The sequence below is a fragment of the Wasmannia auropunctata genome, unplaced genomic scaffold, assembly GCF_000956235.1.
Source record: "Wasmannia auropunctata unplaced genomic scaffold, wasmannia.A_1.0 LD336055.1, whole genome shotgun sequence".
NCBI classification, from domain to species: domain Eukaryota; kingdom Metazoa; phylum Arthropoda; class Insecta; order Hymenoptera; family Formicidae; genus Wasmannia; species Wasmannia auropunctata.
The window spans coordinates 284,680-307,517 of record NW_012026835.1 but is presented as its reverse complement, the minus strand read 5'-3'; the positions used below and the strand labels follow the sequence as shown (position 1 = coordinate 307,517).

Sequence of the window (22,838 nt, the reverse complement as noted above, 5' to 3'; positions counted from 1 at the left end):
TCTCTTTCTCTCTCTCTCTCTCTCTTACTCTCGCTCTCTCCGCGGCCTCATATATATCTCATATTAAATGTAATTCTTTGGCTGTCATCTCATGTTTGATAAAAAACTCAAGCATAGCTGTAGCTCTAGCGTTAAGCTCGCGAAAAATCCCCAGCGATGGCACAATATTATTCAAAAATCTGAGAAGGGAGTGCGCGATACGTAAGAAATTGGCGAAGCGGCGAGCGTAATCGCGAGGGCGACGCTGCCGGTCTCTGTTTTTCTCACCGGTTTAGTGGCGTAATTTTTCTCTTACACTTTTTTTTTACGTACATACAATGCGGGCCATAAAAACGTCCGCCGTTATCGCACGCGCTCCGTAAATTCAGGTCCGCTTCGAGCTTGCTCGAGGTATCGTTATCAAATGTAAAATGGCCGTAGGCACGACGGACGCGAGGTGAGACTGTCAGGCGTGACGATAGTCTGCTATCCGTAAACAATGCCTCAATGACCACGATTAAGCGCGGCGACCATGTTATGCGCGCGAGCGTATTATCTAAGCAATAACCCTAAGCGATCGGTCTAAACTCGCATGCCGGTTCCCTACATTTCGCGTGAACTCTCTCCGAAGCCGCAAGGATGTTCCAAGCGTAATCCAAGCGGCAAATTGCGTCCAGTCCGCACACGTACGGGAGGCGAGGGCTCAAACGTATGTAGTCATCAGACGCTCCCGCGCTCCATTCTGCACACTATTTAAATCGCGATCCGAAAAGAAATAAAGAGATAAAAAATAACGATAATGGGCTAGCAAACATCACGGCCGTGAACAATCATTACTTCACTTCGTAAACTTTCGCGCAGGAACAAAGACTCGCCGTAAAAAGCGAAGTTGCGGACACAATAAGCACTTTGCTGAATTCGAGCACCGCGTATGGAGAGCTCTTTGGATGAAAAAAATTTCTTCGAAGTTTAATCCCTAATTTTTATTGAGTCTTCTGACATTTATTGAAGAGGAGTGGTGGGTAGAACTAATTTTCCATTGCAACAAGTGGTAGTAGGGATCATTGTCGATTGTACTCGCTTCTAAACGTACGCTACGCTCAGGTGGGCGTCACATTTTATCGAGATGTCTGCAAGTTCTGATACTTGAGGCGAAGCATCCTTATCAGTTGTCACCAGTTATATTTGTCGGCGCGAGCGCGTTTCGTATTCGTAAAAATTTATATTCCAATTTGCTTGTCTTGAATTAGGAAATGTTTATCGTTTGAAATAGAAACGAATGAGTTACGAAATTGAATCCAGCTTCTCTCTATTATGATAAAAACCACTTTTTCCGTTTACTTTTCAAATCGCATAAATATTATTGAAACGCGAAAGATATGCAAACTCGATTTTGATAAAAAAATTCACGAAAAATCTTTGGATAAATTTTCAGAAAAAAATCTATTTCATGTAAAGATACATGTAATTATCATTATTATTATATCCCATAAAAAGATGATCATTACAATACTCGTTAAACACACGAGAAAATTGGACATGCAGTGAGTGACACCAAAAAGGAGATCGCGTGATTGCATGTCGCGATCATTATACTGGCCCCCTCGTATTTCCGAGGCAATTTTCATAAGCAGCTAAAGGTAAAGACGGGAAGGAGGAAATGAGAAGGAGCAAGGAGAGGAAGGAGAGAGAGGGAAAGGGCCAATACGCTCGTAAATTCCGCGGTCACCGGCGACGGGCGCGTTTTTACGAGCGTCGCGAAGTCGGATAAATGTCGGACCTAATGCAGGCCTAAACCGAATTATGTAAATCGGAGACGGGCCCCGCGGGGCAGATAATGGGACTCCTCGGAAAACGGGATCGGCCTCCTTTTTTCCGAGAGAGATTAAGCGTTATTAATAGCCGCGAGTAAACAAGGTGCACAAGGGAGAGAATCGCCCGTGCACGCGTCCTTATTTCGATCGTTATCTATGGATTAAATACGCAGATATTCGCTTTCGCTATCTATACAATTTAAATTTGTTTTAAGGCAGGAAACGCCTTTTATAACGCGACAAAGATGATGAAGCAGCGGTTCTCTCGTTGACTGGGTTATAAATTACGTTAAGATATTATCGGGAGTATAATTACACTGTGAGATGCAATTACTTCGAGATAGGAATGGCGACACGTGAAATACATGCGTATACAAAATACATGTTTATGGATTCGAATCGCTTCACTTGATAGCAAACGTTTTAAATTCTAAATAGAAGCAGATAAGTAGCGGGATAACTTAATTAATTGTTTGCGTTCTATTTTCTTGAGATTCGAGATCTTTTAACTTATATAGAGAAACTGCAGATTGTGAAATATACTTAAAAGAATGTTCATTTTTCTTAGGCAATGCAGCTTTCGATATATGTAACTTTTAATTTCGGACTATTCCATTTTTCATCGTTTTTTCCACGATGAAGACCTTGGGAATTCTTCAGATCTGTCCTTGAGTCTAAGTAGAGAGAATACCTATCTCGTCCATCGTCCATCGTCCATCGTACCGACGTCCTATCGTCGCTCCCTCGTCTTGTTATTTTAGACCTTTATCGCGTCTCCCCATCAGGCAGTTTCCTTTTAATCCTTGACACAGAGGCTCAAGAAAAACGCATGGAAATTTCCACGCGAAAGTTTACTACGGTCTTGAAACGCGGAGAATTTGTTAAAACATTTCGGAAACAATTGAATCGCGTTAGGCGATGTGAAGCTAAACACGCGGATAGTTTTAATAGTTTTAGAAACTCCCGAAACTGTGTTTCTCTCAATTTATGACGGAAATTGCTTACGTCTAACGTCCCGCCGTCACGAGGCCACCGCGTAACTTCGATCTTCGTTACACTTAAGAGACACCCCGTATAAATACGGCCGTACGAGAGGGTAGATGCTAGAATAACCGAAGAAAATCGAAGGGCTCTATTCTTAGGACTGCGAACGACTCGATATGTGTATGCATACCGCGTGTCATGGGTCTATCACATGCGCGCATAAATTCATGCATATATTACGCTCATTATACGCGAACCATTATGTATATATACACCCTCTGTGCCGCGGATATTATTTATCGTGTGTATATTATATACGCACACTGTGTCTATTATTGCGCGCATATATTACGTGCGTATTACGTGTATTTATCGCGTGTATTACACACGTATGTATATTGCGCATATTATGCACGTACACGTTTATTGCACATGCATATATCCATCGTGTGATCTCCGTATGTAGGTGAGCACGTGGCGCTGAAAACTTTCTATTGTACAACTCGTCATAGTGTCGTGACGCCGCGTCATAAATTTGTACCCGCTGGTTTTGCGTTTCGTAACCAAATGAAGAAATGTCACAAATTGGGACATGTCAGGGAGAGAGAGAGAGAAAAAGAGAGAAAAAAAACGGTGGAAACAATATTAAAATTCAAGTAGAGCAAACGTGTGGTAATACGCATATACAGAGTAGAGAACGTACAGTAAAGCATGTAGTTTATAGCAACGATTGTAAACAGTTAGATTTATCTGTCTGTGAGTCCGTTGCACTTACGAGGAATTAACGCACGATTAATATCATAATTCCCGATTATGTAAATCAAGAAACTTTTCATGTCCCACAATGAAAATAATATAACGTGTATTGAGTTACGATCGAAATAAATTCTGTGTTACGGAAGGTCGTAAGTTTAATTGTTAATAATAAAACAGTAACAGTATATCATTTTTCAAATTCGCGCAGTTTTATATTTTCAGCATGTGGGGTTGACGATTATAAATATATACATCGCATTGATCCGCATTAATATCATTTGCACACCGGGAAACACAAAAGGACATTGCGTGAACGGTTAAAATCTAATCGCGAAAAATCGCGGAATTAATCAATCGACGCGTAGGCAGGCGTGCAGCTTATCGGTTTTCCATTAGGGAAACGCGTGCATATATCATGAAGTGCGCTCTCGCGGTAGGAATGCTTTCGGGAATGCGTTATGGAAATGCACGCATCGCCCGGTCGCACGTCGACTCCGTCCGTACGTTACACACGTGCGAACGCCGCGAACTCGGTTATTCGCGGAGCGAGCGAGCGAGTTTGCCGAGTTTACTCTTGCCCCGCGATACGTAGAACTCAAACTGCTTCCCAGTTCCTGAGAGCAATTACTGCCGTCGACTATAATTATGCGACGATGCACAACGTGGCGTTCGCGAGGGTCAAACGCGACGCGCCGTGCCGTGCCCGCGCCGGTCGCTAGATAGGTAAGGCCGCGACACATGGTACGCTCCTCGAAGGGCAGGAACCCTGCCGCGGATTCTTTTGTTCCTTTTACAGACTAACTCGTCGCTCGGAAAAAGAAGCGAGATCGGATTTACCACAATTAGAATCTGACGCTGACGAGCGTCTCTTCGAACGATTAAGCTTCCGACGCGAGAGCCGCGTCCACGTCAAGATACAAGACTCGAAACGAATTTCAATGACATTACTACGCATTTTTCACAGAAATTCAAGATAGTGTTTTAAAATATATAAAGATATAAAATATTTACTTATTTCTCTGTCGTGGGCAGTTTTAGCTAAGTTGCACGTTCCTTTCAAACCTACCGAAAAAGATGGTCTTACGAATTTGCATTTTTACGAATATCTGGCATCACAAAATTTTCACCTGATAAAATTGATTTCGTCACACTGATAAAATTCACGAAATTGATTTTGTCACAATATTCTGGCGTATCGATAAAACTGTTTCAATCCAGCTCGGGCGAGAATCTTGGAGCAGCTTAAGCCGCGTTTACCATGAACGTCGCGAGAATCCGCGACTGTGGAACGTCGTTCGCTGTCGCTCGTAGCGACAGAACCCGTCTAAGCCATGTTTGGTCACCACGCGGGCAGCCTCGGGCTACCGCTTCACGTTTGCTCTAGAAACGCACGGCGACGAGTTTGCGGACGACTCAACCGGCGGTCGGGACAAATACAGCGCCCCGAGCGAGTAATTCCTGTGCGCTTCTATACATGCAAATGTCCTCGCCTTCAGACCCGGGCCCCCGACACTCGGTTAATTGTTACTGAAACGCGCGTGACTGGCATGGAACGAGTTACTTTCGAGATCTGTCGCGAGCAGGTGGAAAATAACTAATTTCCTATTGTTAGGTCGTTTGCATACAGAACGCATTTTGGAAGTCTCGATTCTATACAGAATGCTCGCATGAAGCAAACGTCTTTTGCTAGTTAAACATTGTCGAGTCAAAAAATGAAATGAATCTTTTATAAAAGCATAACTTTACTTTTTGCGAAAGCGTTTGCGAAATATTTCAAGTTACAGTATAACTCTATAAAAAAAAGGGGAAATCATTTTTAAAGGTGACGTCCTTTAGAAATGGCAGATTTCCTTTTTCGTACTTGCGAAATAATTGAAAAGAGATCCGACTCGATATTGAATTTTGAATAAATTGTTGATGGCAAAAGTGCTTGTAAATATTTGAACGTCTTGCAAATTTTATCAAATACTTTCAATACTATTGTTCGTTACGGAACGAACGATAAGATAATATTTGTTACATTCTAGAAAATATTTCTTGTTACTTTTTTTAAGCATGTGTCATTAAGTTGCGCGCTATGTCATAGTAGTTTATTCGTTATCTTGCAGATCTTGCTTATCTCATACGGACCCACGTCTATCGTCACATTACTTCAAGCAGCGTGTTTAATGAAGATATCCCACAGATAACGTATCAATTTCAAATATCAGTTCGCATTAAATCGTAATATCAAAATCGATAAATTTTCAAGATGCCGCAAATATGACAATATCTTTATCGCGCTTATTCCGCTTCTCAAACGACATACCCGCGCGTATTACTATCTGTTGACGTCTTTTAAAAATCAATAACACACGTCACGAGCACGCGTTATCGAGCATATGAAGCGTGTGACGGAGCACGGAGACATTGTGATTCGAGAAATCGTTCGGTGTCGCGTTTCACTCGCGAGATTGCGATCATCAGCGGCATCGGGGAGAACGATTGCCGGTGATGATACCTCGGAGAGGAAACCGTAGGTCTTCATGGAAAAAGCCCGATTGCAACGCGCTCCGAAATAAGAGAAAGGGAGAACGAGAGAGACACACACGGAGAACGTGGAGAGAATGTGGGGAAAGAGAGGCAGAGAAAGAGAGAGAGAGAGAGAGAGAGAGAGAGAGAGAGAGAGAGAGAGAGAGAGAGAGAGAGTCCGAAGGAAGGACACGCGCGTGCAGGAGGTGGAGCAGAGGCCGACGTGTGATGCTGGATGAGGACGAGAGCCCAGTGGAATGCACAGAATGCATCCAACGCACCTGCTTGCAGGCTTCAGCTCTGACTGAGACGACTCGGATCGTGCCTGCGAACGCGGAGCCTGTCCTCGTGTGGGTGACACGAACACGCCGCAAAATCGCAGGGTGGGAAGGGAGAAGTTGGGGAAGGAAGATATAGACGGGGACGTACGACGAACTGGGAGGCGAGCGGAGAAACGGATGGAACGGGAGGCTGCGGGAGACCGAGAGGAGGAGACGAGCTGGACCGCCAGGAGATCCAGGAGAAGTTATAACGCTCTTCGTTCCGCATCGATAACGTCCGTTTCGCGCAATGCGTTCTCCCGATGGACCAATCATCGCGAGTTATTCGCGACTTTCGCCCGTCATTCGCGCAGTTACAAATCTTCGCACGTTATACTGAAAGAGAAAACCCGACATATAAGAAACTATGAGCGCGCGAGACATTTTTTAAAATTGCTTCAATGCGAAAAGGGTCTTATTTACGTACATCGAAATCGCGAATAAGGCTGTGCAATAATCTTACTAAGTAATATAAAAAAATCGCCATACGCAATACGAGATCGTAGGGTGCGAGAGGGACATCCTGGCGTGTATCTAGGGTTAAAATCATACCGCGTCGTTTCGCACAGCCAAGAGCAGAATACGCGAGAGCGAGAGAAAAGGGCGTTTTATCTGGCTGAGAGTGAGGCTTATTGACCTGTCGCCAGCCGCCGGCCACGCCGACTTATGGCCTTAAAGCGCACTCGCGACCTCGAAGAAACCGGCCGCGAAATCGCATTGCCCACAAATTGGATGGCTTTTAAACGTGTTGGAAAAACCGCATCTACGAACTCCGAGATTCTGAGGAGAATGTAAAAGAAAAAAGCATCCCGATAAAAAATATTCTGACAAGCGTTTTGAAAAGATTTCTTTCTCGAGTTATAAATAATTCGAAATAAATAATTTTACAAAAATTATTAGTCGAGTGAAGCAGAAATAAATCAATAACTACTAAGATATAGAGAATATAGAGATTCAATATAGAGAAAATTAGGAAAGCATAAAAATAGCAGCAGTAATTAAATTTTCTCTGAAAAGCTCGGTTTCAAATATAATTAAAGAAACCGTAGTAGTAATATTCTTTGTGCGATTTAACATTCTTTGATATAAGTATCTCATATAGAATATCTGATATAAAAAATAAATACCAATTTTAATTAGAATTGAAGATATTTCTCAGATGAGTATGTTGAAAATATTACTAATTAAAGCTTCATCAAATTTAAAATACAAACAGCAAAGAATACTAAAATGGGCTGCTAATTGTAATTGCACTCGTGAAAACTTTGCAATTCGATACGATAGATATTAAAAATTAAATATTTACAATCGCTAAAATATAGAACTAATATTAAGAATTTGGTCGGACGAGTCTCTCTGGTGAAATTTCAACCTATTCGTCAAGTAGTTCATGCAAATGTAACATTATAGGTACTATCGGCGGCGAGACAACCATTCGATTCCATTATCGCTTGTCCTATTAGACGGGGGACACCGTATATGACGTAACAGCTCTTTATCGTGCGGTAAACCCGGTTTTGACTTTCAAGCGAATACACTATCTTATGGCGAAGTGTACTGCGTTCAAACGAGTCGCTCGTAGATGAAGCGAAGCAAGGCGAGAGTCCATCGAAACGCGCTTTTCAGATATAACACTGATTAAAATTCATGAGACGCGCAGCACACGATAACGCTCATAATGGAGATCGGCGCAAGAAGCGGGTTTACGCGCCTTTCGAAGAAGACTTGATGGAAATTCATGACAACGTGTGTTCATTAATCAAAATTGAAGTGCCAGTGCCTGCACAATTTTCTTTTGCAAAATAATTGTATATTTTCCAAGTAAATGGGTGAATCTTTTGCTTTACATGACATCACTTTGTCAGACGATTGATTTAGTATCAGATTTTTATGAGACACGTTTCCCCCCGGGCTTTAATGATTAAACAATAATCTCTTTTATCTCCCATATTGAGTAATTGGACTTTCCAAATGCGATCTACGTTCTGGTGACAAAAAACAGAGGAATATTACTGAAGGAATCTTTATTAATCAATTTTGAGGTTATTATTATTAAATTATCACCACTTATCACTTGTTATATTATCCGTCAAAAAAATTAGCAAGCCCGCGTAAATCAGATGCAAGACGTTTAAAAGAGAGCTGAAAAAATTTACATTTCACATATACTTAAATTAGCTAAAATTTATTTCGCTTATTTTATCAACGTGTTAACGTAACGTTAACGAATCGTATGTTAATGAGCATCATTTCTGTGTTGAGCTCGTTTTCCGTCTCGCGTGTCCAAAATATGTATCGAAAGATCGCAGTAGTCAAAGACGTTCTCGGCCAGACGGCGTCGGGCGAGCGACGTTTTTTTTTTTCGGAACCGCATTTAACAAGTTCCTTAAATACCTCGCCGTAGCCGATAAGGATGGGGTATAAATGCGACGTAGGGGCACGCACACGTGCCCCACGTATGTCGCGTGGGCGTGGGTGCCCGTTTGCGGAGCACCGTGGTCGGTTACGAGAGAGACCCCGACTCTCGTTCGGCTCTCGATCGGTGTTCACCGTGTGCTTTTCACTCGCGTGTTATACAGAGTGACCGATGATATCGCGTGCAACACAGTCCGACCCGGGCGAGTTAGTGCATTCACGATGGGAAATAGCAAATAGTTGGTGGAATTATTCCGTCGGTCGACATGAAGAAAAATAGCTTGATCCTAAAGAGACCTTCGCATGATCGATACCATTAGCACGAACGATTTTGGTTTTCTTTTTCTTGCAAGACAGATAAAATTTATCTCTTTGTTTTTTGCTTCGAGAATAAAATGCGATGTTCGATTAAAATATAATTACTCCGGTTTGCATATCATCTGGTCCATCTTTAAAATAATTAATATCTCGTCACTGAAATATTATTCAAATATTACTGCGACAAAATTTATATATTTGTGTAATTACACCGCTGATCTTTCGGTCGAGAATTTTACAAAATTTTTGTAACTTTAATTTTAAGCAATATATAGTTTCAAACAAATTACAAACAATTGTATTATATAGAAATAAAATCATCACGGGTGTGTGACGCACATTTAATAATACCTCACTAAACTCTCTATGAACTAGAATTAATTCTCAAATTCCTAGAATTGCATATTATACTCATGTATTTCATTAACTGCAGCGAAATACGCCGATGAACAAAAATGTGCACGCGACTCGAGGCGTGCGCGACATAATATTTATCGTAAACCCGACCAACCTCGCGGCAACGATTACACGAAGGCTGACGAGCTGCAAAAATCGCGCACTTAAAAGCACGAAAATGCGTAAAAGCTCCGCGCGTCCATTTTGTGGTCGCACCGCCGGTCGCATGCAATGACCGAAGGCTCATTCGATAATAGTGGCGAGCTCGCGCGTTTGCGTTATATCTTTAAACGACGTCAATTTTCGTTCCCGCGTATACCTGCCAGTTACCAGGATCTAGAATCCCTCCGGCCCTTCTTTCGCGCTCGATCTAACCGGACTTCGATAGCCGGGCTTCCGCGATAGTTTCGCACGCGTGCATAATTCGTAATTGGCCGCCGCTCCGGGATAGAAATTATCGACGCCGTGTTCGCGTTTATCTAAACGAAGGGTGCAGATCTGCTTAACATCGCGTGTATAACTAGAGATCGCCGAAAGACAGTCGATATTTTGTTGCTCCATCCTGCATCACGATTACCACATCAGAGCAAGAAACGTAGAGTCTAAGCCTCATATATACCTTACATGTGCATCAAATTGATGTCTCGTTCAAAGCGATAGAAAGATCGAAACACTGCCGAGATGATTAACGTGAAAGGGATTAAATCATTTTTATTCGCTTGTTCTTCTTCTATAAGAAAGCGCGAGATAAAAAGGAAGAAGAATGAGATAAAAAAGAATCTGAAAAAAAATCACAGACATCCATTGCCGAATGTGATTGCAAACAGCGAGCGCAGCGGCGGCCAAGGCACGTCGATTAAGCGCCGCGTGTGAATCAAGCGTGGGCAAAGCCATCGGGAGACAATAAAACCGGCGCCTCCGCCAGAAACGCTCCTGGAATCCGGCCAGATCGCTTTGTGTCGCGGACTCGCGACTAATGGTCGTTGACGACATCGATTAACCCGGGCTTACCATATTCGTCGGAGCAGAAAAGAAAGACGGTTTCACACAATCTATGAAACATTTTAAAATTTTTGCAATCAACATATACAATGTTCCGGAATATAATTTCGTGAAAGTAATAAATCACAGTTTAAATTTTCAACTCAGCTACAAATAAAATCTAAAACTGAATCTTATTCCTAAGTTATATTGTACTATGTACTATACTATATAATGTTATAAATAAAAAATTATTTTCAGCATTGTCTCAGGACAGGTATTGCACGGATGTGAAAAAGTGATAAAAATGAACATTTACATTCATATTGCCAAGCAAAGAATTTCAAGTTATTCAATTTCAGACTACATATACGACTGCTTCATTTAATAGTTGTTTCATTTACGAATAGAGTTCAAATCATATGGGAAAAAAGTCATGGAAACAAGCAATCAAATCTCCAGAGAAATCTCTTCTGAAGAGGATGAAGAGGTCTCGGAAATTGTAAACAATTTGTTACAAAACTCCCAAGTTTGGATGCTCCAAGAACAAACCTCAGCAGGAACCTCTCGAGCTCAGATTTACTCAGAAAAAATCTCCAGAAGAAATCTCGAGAGCCAATCTACCCAAAATAGAACAGAAACAGAAACACTATATAGGTGTTCTACGTTCGGAGTGAATTTAATAAATTTGGACATGCTTCAATATCACATGCTGATATCGAAGCATGACTAGGTCATTGGGAATATCGTAATACACATTAATGAATCGAAATTCGAAGACAAACTGTTATTGACAGTGCCAACAAATCATTGCCATGGCAAATCATCGATAATTTTCTTCTTTTCCGCTCAATAATTCACGAATACGTTTATAAATTGAATCCCATACTAATATTTTATATGTATGTATATATTTTCTATATATATATAAAATATATAAAATATATTTTTTTTAAATTATATATTTTTTATATATACCTACATATATATTTATATATTATTTTATATCATGATTTTCATGATATTAAAAATAGAATTTTTACTCAATTTACTCTATCGCGACAAATTAATAATTTATATAAACGTAACCGTATGCATACATTACATAAATAAATTGTTAACTTATTATTCAGATTTATTCGCACAAATCATTAATAAACACATTTTACCATTAAGATAAATTGCACAATGTTGTGGGAAAAATAGATCATAATAATTAGGTCTTCTCTAAATTGTTTAATATTTAACGTAATGAGTAGAAAGTTGTATTCTTTCTTTTATTATATGTTCTTCTCTTACTATCTTATTATACAATATTTTTCTTTATTTTTTATGATGTGTTTTGTTTTCTTTTTAGGATTTAATGTCGCATATAAGTTAACATATGACTTTACTAAAATTAAATATTAAAAGTATGATATTGCGATTTTTATTCAACAAAATTAATTGTTACATTGAAATAATTAAAAAATTGTTTTTAAAAATTACTTGACGATTAATTATGATTATACTTATAATAACTAACAATCGCATCATCGATGCACATTGAAATTTACGACTATCAATTAATTGTACTGATCAATTTCATTTTTTGTAGTCTCTTTTATAGCGCTAATAAAAACTATAATTTTGTAACAGTAGAGAAATTCATTCTTCTTGATTTATAAAGATCGATGAGGTATAGATTGATCCTCATAAATTATTAAAATATCATCTTTTTTTTATTCATCGACGAATACTTAACGGGAAATCAACAGGAAAAGTGGAGACAGAATTGGAGACAGAAATCCAGTTTGAAATTCTGGTCCTGATTCGAGAAGCGCAAAGTTCAAGATCTTATCGCGTCACTATCAGCTATCATACGAATTGTACATCCGTTTCATGTATATTCATTACGCGTCTTTACCATTATTGGTATTAATTACATAATTGGTGTTTATGCAAATACGCGCACGCAGACGATGAAATGTTTAATGATCGCTTCGGTAAACGAGAGTCACTAATGTCTATAGCCGCAAAGAAGACGCGTCTTCCGTCAAGGCTACGTATGCAAATACGTTTATTACCGTTATCGCAATTGTCGCTTATACGAATCAGCGCCAAGTTGTCGGAATTAACGAAAATTACGAGATGAACTACGAGTAAAAGCACTAAGAAGCTATCGTTATCTTGCAACTCAATTCGGAATTTGCGACGAATTTATATACTTGCCGAGTCACATTCCGCTACATCCGCAAATAACTATAATCTGTAGATCTGCAAAGATACACGAATACTTACTTATAAATTACGCTGGACTGGAAACATTTTATGTGACAAAATAAAATGTCCGCATATCTAAGAATTACATAAAGTATCTATGTAATTATAGCGTTAGGGCAATATTAGCCGCTTTGTATTTTCTATTGTTAAACACATTATTCCCACAAAACCAATATCAATCATATAATTCGTAAAGAGATGAACTGCTCTGATGTTATATATACACTCTATTATTCTCATTAGAATAATAAGCGTCATTGTACGGAATCAACGATGTGCTATCAGCGCCTTCGAAATGGCAAAATGCAAAGCGATTCAAGTGAAAGTTAAACAGAAGAGTCGTCATTGTTAAAATATATCGAACCAATCGAGAAGATATTCCGAATAAGCGCTGGCTCGCGTGACTGCAGCCTCTTTCTCTTATCGACAGGATCAATTTAGAGCTCGTTGTAACTCTTCGGAAAGGTAATGCGATCGTTCGCAAAGACTGAAGTTTTCCGAACGAAAGTTCAATTGCAACTAGCTAAAAAAGTAAGATTTTATTACCCACGTTTTTGCTCTCAACCCAAAGCTCAATTTACGAATTCGCCGACCGTACATAATCCGAAAATAATATTAAATATTATTATCGGATAGAAAACAAGTATCTCTAATACCTATTTCTTTTTCACCGGATTGTTAGTTTATCTAAAATTACCTCACGAAGACTGCTGTACGTTCTGATAGCTCGACAATGACTTACTGCTCTTTTACGATAAATTATCATGACATTGATTACTATTGTCCGCGAATGAAACGCACGTCACGGCTATCACAACCAAGTAAGTTCCCGAAAACCGTTTCGTATCGTCTCGCGAAACTCTCCTCTCTCTCCGATCTTCCTCTCTGACGTCTCTCAGAGAGAAATCTCTCTCTCTCTCTTTCTCCCTTTCTCTGTTTCCCTTTCTCTCGACAACTCTCTCATACCCTTCTGTCTCTCTCGCCATCGAGTCGTATCTACGGGTCGTTGATATCGCTCGCCTCGTGTTTTCTCAGATAACGTGCATGCAGCGGCCGTCTGCGAAACGCGGCACGCACTGCGCACCCGTGATAATAATTATTGACAGATGCGACCGACTAATGCGGCTTTCGTCTCGCTAACACGCCAGTCGCGACGGCTTGTTTTACTGATGAAGACGCTACGCGCTTGGCGCGAAGCTAGTGATAAATCGGCACGAGAGGTATATAGACCGTTGAAAATTAATACCATAATTTCGCAACAATCGAAAGCTATATAACAATTCCTAGTGATAATTCACAATATTAGATTGCAGAATCGAATCTAACGAGATCCTGATAGTTTCGAGTGATTCTACAAAATATTCGTGTGGAAATTACTTGGATTATTTCTTTCAAATTAAGAAGCAGACTGCTGACCAAAATATTCATTACACATCTTATTAATTTTTTTTTTTTATTCATGTGCACTTATGTGGAGATTCAACATTAGTTGAATACTCTGATTTTATATATTAAAATGAATCAATAGTTTAATGTACAAAACAGTATAGCTCTCTATGGGTATACTAAATGTATTGTATCTAGATACTTTACACATCCGCCGTTATGAATCCCGTATCGTGAATAATTGAAGAGATTGAAGCAATACGTGCTAAGTCCCACGGGGGAAAATCTAGTGAGCTCATAGCTTATCTCTGTCTACAGTTTGGTAATAATCTCATCCACAATATTCACGTATTCAATTTCGATAATAAAACAATAAAATATTATTGAGTAATAATTAATCATTATTAAATAATAATTAATAATAATCATTAAGATTGTATTCGCGTAATTTTTATTCGATCCTTAATTTGTTAATTAAAAGAGATAATATACTGGACTTTGTGAATTTTAAATGAAATTTAATGTTCTGTCTGTAACAGTTTTTGAATTTACTTTTCACTCTCGACTATTATGAGAAGAAACATCTTGCGCGAGTTAATTATAATATTAGATAATTCTTCCCTAAAAAAGAAAAATAAAAGAGAGTCTTCTTAATATTCTCATCTCATGTTATAAATAATTCTATTAAAATATAGTTACATTTCCGAAGTTAATTATTAAGGAGGATAGAGCAGCACATCGTTTTTTGAATACATGCTAGACACAACGCGCGACAGATAAGATGTATAACTCTTTTCGCTCCCTCGAGAGAAATGCATTTTCGTTACGGATTCCCAACAGGACTGCAGCAAACAAACAATCTTTTCACGCCATGTTAGGGGATATGAATGTTTGATTTGTTTGACCCGTGTCTAAGCTGCAATGTAAAATAGATGACTAAAAATTTCGTTGATCGATAAAAAAACTGTTCGTACAAAAAAACTGTTAGCAGAAAATAAATAGGGCATATAACAACTAGTTTGACAAGAGATTAATTATACTTTCTAATAGAGCAGTTAAATTTATGAAACACAAATGTTTCGAATTAGCATACATAGTACATATGAAACGTTTACGTAATTTCTCCTTAATGTAGTTAAAACCTTAATGTAGTATAAGAGAATTAGTAAAATACAATAGTAGAACAATTATAATGATATAATAATAGTATAAATTATAGTAATAGTAACATTACATGTAAAACTGATTGAAACCTTCGTCCTAATTTATAACAAAATGCAGCTGATTTATAATGCGACGAAAATCAAGCATCGAGTTGACATTAAATATTAAAAAGTGATTCCACCCAACTTTAATATTCATAACGAAAACATTTATAATCCAATTTTCATCACTCATATTCAGACGCAAGCGTGAAAGTGGGAAATCATTTTCCGCCGTGACTCATTACACGAGAAATTGCTCGTCGCGAATATTGTCGCGAAAAGAAGGACTTGTTTTTCTTTCGAGAAATCTAAGATTCTAGCAACACAGTAAAAAAAATAGCAGAGAAAAATATAAGTAAAATGTTCGGTGACACGTTTTTTCTCAATAAATGAAGAACAAGCTTTAATACTGTTTTTCATTCTTATGAGAACAAGTCGCGGGCTTGCGAGCGGCAAGATAATGCCCATCTTCTCTCGTTTGTTTTTTCGTGATAAAAAGTGAAAGCCCGAAGAATCAAGTGACTCACGGAAACGAGCAAACTGTGGCTTTCTATCCGAAACTGATGAAATTGACGCTTCAGACTTGCAACGAAATATGTACAAAATAATTTTGAAAAATTTTTAAATGTCATATATTTTCTATGAAGTAAAAGGAAAAGAGTTGAGGAACTTTTTTTTAACAAATCGCACATGCTCGTCGAAAACAATTAGTATAAAAGCAATATAATAATCGTTAGGAATTAAATTGATACAATATATATGGCTGAATAATTTTGAAATAAAAAACGGCGAGAGAGAGAGAAAAAGAGAGAGAGGGGAATTCTTTCGGTAGTATATTATATTATAAGGATCCATTGCCAAGTTTTATGATAACAAAAGTCAATAAATAAATAGTGGACGATACCTATGCAGGGAAAATATTATGAGGACCTATACATACTCATTAATTGCAATCGCCATAATGCACCCCTCTCGGAAGTAAATTAAAGTTCAATGTGCGTTACGCGTGCATTCATTCATGGAAAACCTTCTGCTGCAATTTGCATTATAACATCTAATTTATAATATGCCACGTTATTACATCAAGTCCACTGTTGAGTAACGATTATTCACTACATGGAACATTCCACAAGATCAAAATCGACCATGGTATATTCTCTTTTCAAATTTTAAATTCGTTCCATAAAAAGCTCAATCAGCAGTTTAATTATGACATTATATTTAAGTGAAAATCGAGAAGCCGTCAAATGACGTCTCAAGAACGTAAATAAGGAACGGAAATTTATTTAGCGATGAACTTAAAATTTCAATTTTTACTCAAATAGAAATTTTAGATTGCATAACAACTTGAAATTTACTTCATAAATTTAATTTCACGAGAAATAATTCGAGTTTTAATTACACTACAATGGAAAAGTTTATAAAATCTCACTAAATAAACACGTGTAACTTACTCTTTTAAAAAGATTTATTCTTACTCTAAGAATATATACACTTAATCTAAGATCACTCTTTTAAAGAGATCCATTGAAAATATTTTTACAACAACAATTAAATATAAGAAAAAGTGTAAACAAAGAGAGATATTCAAACAACGTTTTATGCATAGAAATATTTGCGATATGTGGATTTGGAATCTCATGGTTATTTATCTATCAATGGATATAATGCTTTGCAATACACGATGCACTGCATGCCCCGTGTTCATTTTGCTCGCTTGCTAATGCGCGCCTCCATTCACTATGCATGTTCATTTCACAAAGCGAGTCAACCGTTTCGCGGAAACGCCAGCTTCGGCAAAACGCCAGCGATAAATTCTATCTAACGTTCCCGCGTAATTAAATTCATTCGCAATATATTTAAATTCACCCACTATAAAGAAATGACCGCGCGCGCTATCTGCTAAGTATCATTATACAAGAAGCATGCGCTTCTTTGATCGCATGTTCACCTTGTACGAGCGAAGGAACGGACGATCTCAATGTAAAAAGAAATCAAATGCCAGTGTGTTTTGTGTTCTTAGAATTGCAGATATATAGGTAATACCTTGTTAATATTTATACGAAAAGAACCGGGTTCGCAACGCAACAACGCACAGATTGCACATACGGTAAATAATATGCTCGTGGATTGAAATTAAAATTGAATTTAATTAAATTTGGATAATATTAAGTTTCTTCTAAAAGACTGATTTTTTTCGACGGTAGAACGTACACGACGAGAATTTTATTTTAAAATTTACCCTGAAAATTATGTTAATCATAGGACAATATAGTATTTTTTCTTTAATATGTACTACAACAAATTTACTGTAGTGCACAGTGAAAAAAAAAACAGAGAAAATCACATAGAATTTTCCGAAATACCGTTTTGTCCCACGATCAACACATGATTTTCTGGATAAATTTTAAAAGGAAATTCTCTCCGTGTAGTCAGGCATAGTAATGCCACATTATTTCCTGAAATTAATGTAACAGGAAACGTACGGCAGACGAAGAAAAAAAAAGAGCTCGCCTGTTGCTGAAGTGAACGAGTATACGAAATGCAGCTCAGTCAGTATAGGAGACGTTATGTATACCGAATGATACAATGGTAGCGAAGTCATTCTGCGCTCTGAACATTTGCGTGACAAACGTACGCGACAATGTTGTGTGTTCAAGTCGACAATACTGATCGCCACAATGAATCAACTCACCCTCCCCCCCCCTCCCCCCGACGGTGTTAGGTGAAATGTATAATAACATTTTCGCGCATGTATTTGCAAGTGTACCGGAATACATTTTATATATGCTTATATACAAATACATATTCAGAGCCACCGTTCGTCGGCTTTGAATATGCATTTTCGCCGATACATTTCGTCCGATACTTATCCAATTCTAAGTGTTTTGTTAATATAATTATTGAAAAAAAAAACAAATTGTACGTTTGCCACGTGGCATTTTCAAATTTTCAACATTTTCATCTACTTGTCAGTCTTTTCCGTATTTAATAAAATTTCCTCCCCTTCCTTCGAATCGCGAATCATGATCCTAATTTCTCTAATCGATAAGATTCAAACTGCTAGTACTGCGTTTTATTTACGAAATTTCGCTTTCAGTCTCAGCGCGTAAACGCGCCCTTTATGCATACGATACGGAGAGTAAATCGAGCCATTTACCTTCCTCGAACGCCTCCAGCGACGAATCGTCCTTCCGATGGGCGTCCACTTGCAACTTCCTCTCGTGCACCAGCGTGTGTAGTTATACCGGTGCAGTCGGTCCGTGATAAACAAAAACACAAACTCGCGGCTAGTCCTCGATCTCGTTCCCTCCGAGATGATGTGTCTCTCTCTCTCCCTCCCTCTCTCTCTCTGTCGCGCGCGCGCGCGCGCGCGACGGCGGTATCAATCGCCCACCGATTCTCCTTTTTCTCGCATTTGCTCGCGAGAAAATACGCGGCGCGAGCGAGCGAGCGAGAGCGACGAGCGGCGGCCGCGAAATGCGAGAGAGGAAGAGGCGGACCAAGTAGTAGGAGAATGGAAAAAGCGCGTGTGCCAGGGGCACGCGAGAGGAGAACGGAGACGGGGAATGATAGCGGAGAAAGAGGAGACGAGCGGAGACGGGAATGGGCAAGGAAAAAAGCAAGTGATACTACGCGAGGAGCGACGTGATAAGGAGCGAGCGAGAGAGAGAGTTTCCTGCGAGAAGAGTCGCGCGTCCGATATCGGACGCAATATAATATCGATCCGCTCCCGGTGTCAATCCCGCGACGATGTCCCCGCGGCGATGCGTTACCGTCTCGACGTCGAGATCACATCGTCACATTTCTGCTGCCGCGCGGTCCGCTCCCGCGGTCGTGTAGTGGCGCGAAAAACGGAGCGCTCCGAAAATGATCCTTGAAGGACGTGGTGCGCGAGCGCGAGCGCGCGTCGCAGAGGTTGCAGTTTCTGCAGGGAGAGTCGCGCCGAGGGAAAGAGATCGTCCTCCTCCTCCTCCTCCTCCTCCTCTTCTTCCTTCTCGTCCGCCGGTATGTTCCTGCTCAGGATCCGATCGAGCAGACACTGACCCCACGAGACGACGCCGGAGCGAAAAAGAGATACAGGGAGAGCGAGCGAAAGAAACGGGGAGAGGGAGAAGAAGTACGAAAGGAGGTACGAGTGGAGAGCGAGGGAGAAAACGGGATAGAAGTCGAGAGAGAGAGAGAGGAAACGATAAATAATACAGGAGGAAAGACGGAGGAAAGGACGAGCGGAGGAAGCGCGAGAGATCGGTGGTGGAGATCGCCGAGAGTACGCGGTTTGCACCGGAGTCTTCTCACTTTCGTCGCGACATTTTTCCCCACGGCGGCTTTCGAACACGCGCGGCTTTTAAAAACTGCGAGTCACGGAGATCAGCGAAGAAGAGAGGAAGATGGAGAGAGGAGCTTTTCCGCTTGTCCGGTGCGCGCACACTTGGTTTTTCAAATTTTCCCCGTATGCCCGGACACGCGCGAAAGTGATGCGCGACGCGGCACCGTTTGCAGATTGTATCGTTGAGGAAGAGAGAAAGAGAGAGAGAGAGAGAGAGAGAGAGAGAAAGAGAGAGACAGAAAAAAAACGTGTGTCGATCGGTGTCGTCTCTCGGCAAAGCGGCGCGGCGGCGGCGACGATGCGCGATGGCGGCGCGCTCGCGGAAAATAAACGTGACAACTCGTATCGCGCGCGCCTGCTTAACATATACTGAATACGTTTCGGCCAGAGCGCTCCGCTATACTGGAGCTCCGCGCTCGGCCGCCTTCGGCTGTCCTCGACGACCTTCGGCCGCGCAGACGACCGCGGCCGGCGCGGCCAAAACGACGCGCGCGACGCGTCGCCCGGCCGACGTGGTCCGCGCTGTCACTCGATCGCTGGCCGTGCATCGTGCGGGTCGACATACCACGCTCTTTTTCGGCCCTCGCTCGCTCCGATTTGCCACGCTGACTGCCAAGACATCACGCTACGCTCTTTAACATGCATTCAGGGAGAGTTCGTATTTGAACAACGGTAATTTATACATGTGTAAATTATATACATAATCTACAAATATGTAATCTTTATAGATCATGTTTTATACATTATATAATAATCTTTGTAGATTATAAAATATGTAATATATTATAATTCACACATATAATATTGAATTTTTTTTTATAGATAAGCAATTATATTGCTATTCGTATGTTTTTCTTTGATTTTGAAAGCAAAGTTATTTTCAAGTTTAATTAATAATTTTAAGAGATTTAAGAAATTGCCCTTTTTACGCATTCTAGAATTTAATGCATGTGTTTAATTAGTAAATACATACTATTATATATGATTAATAAAAACTCTATCAATATACTTAAGAAATTAATTTTCCCGGAGTCTTACACGAGGATAAGATTTGTTACACGATCCAAAGACTATTTATAATAATTCGTAATTATTTTATAGTAATAAACTTATGTCAATTAATCAAAAAATTTGATATTTTCATGTACTTCGAAATTGTGTAAGATTTAAATGTTTTTTTTTTAACCGTTTTGAATTCGTTTATGTTAGCTACATCCTCTTTCAAATAATGTATAATTTATATGGAATTAATTCTCGTTTATTTTTTTGAAAAATCAGAGCACGTAACTGCAGTAAAAAAATATTTATATGAAATACAATAAATCATTGTAACAATATACATCATTACACACGTTATATCGTTACACAAGTCGGATATACGTGATACATTAACCGTGCATTATTAATCGTCGTTACCGGACGTAAAGCGCGACAGTTTAAATCAGTTTCCACCTCATTTGAAAGTACATTAAAACAACAGAACCGTGTCCTGCAGCATCATTAGTTTGACAATCGTTCAGTACTTGGAGAAACTGTGTAAACTCGCTTAGAGCGTGGACTCGTTAAAGTTTGAAACACTGAATTGTTTTACAAATACAGAGAATCGTAAATCACTTCGGCATATAACACGATTTTGAGATCTTATTCCGGAATGGTATTGATTCCTCATTCTAAATTAATTTAATATTAAACATGAGATTTTCCTCAAGATTTTATAATTTAAATATATGAATTTATAATTTTATTATTCAAGAGATAATCTCTGGTCATCACACAGTCGATATAGTGTGCTAGCCGCGTGTATCTTGCATATATTTAAAATACAGTCAAATTTTTTATCCTTGTAATTTTCTTACGTCTCCACAGCACGATTTTAATGACGTTAGCGAGCGTCAATGATATATTCCCTTAACACTATATACCTAAAGGCAACTTCGCAACATCGAGGCATTGTCGAGCATACGCGTTCGCGTGTATACATTATGCAAATTGATTCCATCGATTGGCCACCAGACTTCACCGCGCGAAATATAGACTTGTTGCACGTTCCAGAAGCTCTATTCCAATCTCTAGAACATGTTCGTCCTGTAACTTGTATTTATTACGTAATTTCAAGAAAATAACGGTCATATTAGGAAAAAAATAAACGTGATAACGAGTCTTCCAGCAGCGTCCAACTATTAAATTACGATACTTTGCAAGCGTTTCTAGACTATGTCTAATTTACATCTTAATTCAAACTGCGAAAACAAAAGGATATCGATTCGAACGTAAAATTTAAGAGCTTAATTAAAGTCCCAATTTTACATAAGTTAAATATTAACATTATGGCAGATTATGAAGTACAAGACGATTTCTTTTTCCATTATGATTCCATACTTAAGATTGTAGAAAATTATACAGTTATTGCGAGAGAAGAATGAGGCCAAAATATATCTTCTCTATACGAAAAACTGCCAAGTCGTTAAAATCCCCTTGCGTTATCCCCTTATTTATATTATAGTGTGTATAAATTTCTTATTTCCCTATATATAATGCTCGTCATAAATGCGAACGTGACGCTATTTCAATTCGATTGATTCATCCATCCGGCCCGTCGTTTTGATGGCGTTTCTCCGATCGTTTCGATTCCGCTATCGATTACTAGTGGCGCGCAATTCGCCGCGGTAAAACGAGCGACATTTTCCCCGAGTTTACAGACGATTAAGAATTGTCGTAATTATTTTAAGAGGCTTCTTCGTGGGAGCGGTGCTGTTACCGATTACTATGTGTCGCCAACGACGGCGCCGCTTTTCTCGCCACTAATGCGAGAGTCATTATGTGCCGGTATGTAAGCACTTTTCACGAGATTATCTAATGCACTTTTATTTGACTGAAAAATTTGCACGTAAACGAGAACGAACGATTCGCCTTAATAAAAAAAATCATTTGTTAAAAGCTACGAACTATAAAATGAGATAGCACTAATCATATTATTTTATTGTTGTGTCTTTCCATTTCTCATTTGCATTTGACGGAGTGCAAAATAGTTTAGAATAAGATGAAAATTAATAATTAATTTAAATTACTCGATCTAGTTTAGAATCAATTTTTTTTCTTAAATCGGGAACTTTATCAGAGATATTACATTTATTGTGACATTTTAATTTCCATCATTGAATACCTCGGTGCTTTTATCTTC

The 22,838-nt window shown here is 39.2% G+C and overlaps 1 protein-coding gene across 1 annotated transcript in view; it reads right to left on the bottom strand.

Annotated features, from left to right (window-relative positions):
* Nucleotides 1-20,022, bottom strand: part of LOC105450771 — a 122,471-nt gene extending 102,449 nt beyond the window's left edge. Inside the window, exon 1 of the mRNA XM_011690772.1 lies at nucleotides 18,488-20,022. The gene's annotated coding sequence lies outside the window, so the exon portion shown is untranslated. The remainder of the gene's footprint in view (nucleotides 1-18,487) is intronic.
* Between the last annotated feature and the right edge of the window lie 2,816 nt (nucleotides 20,023-22,838).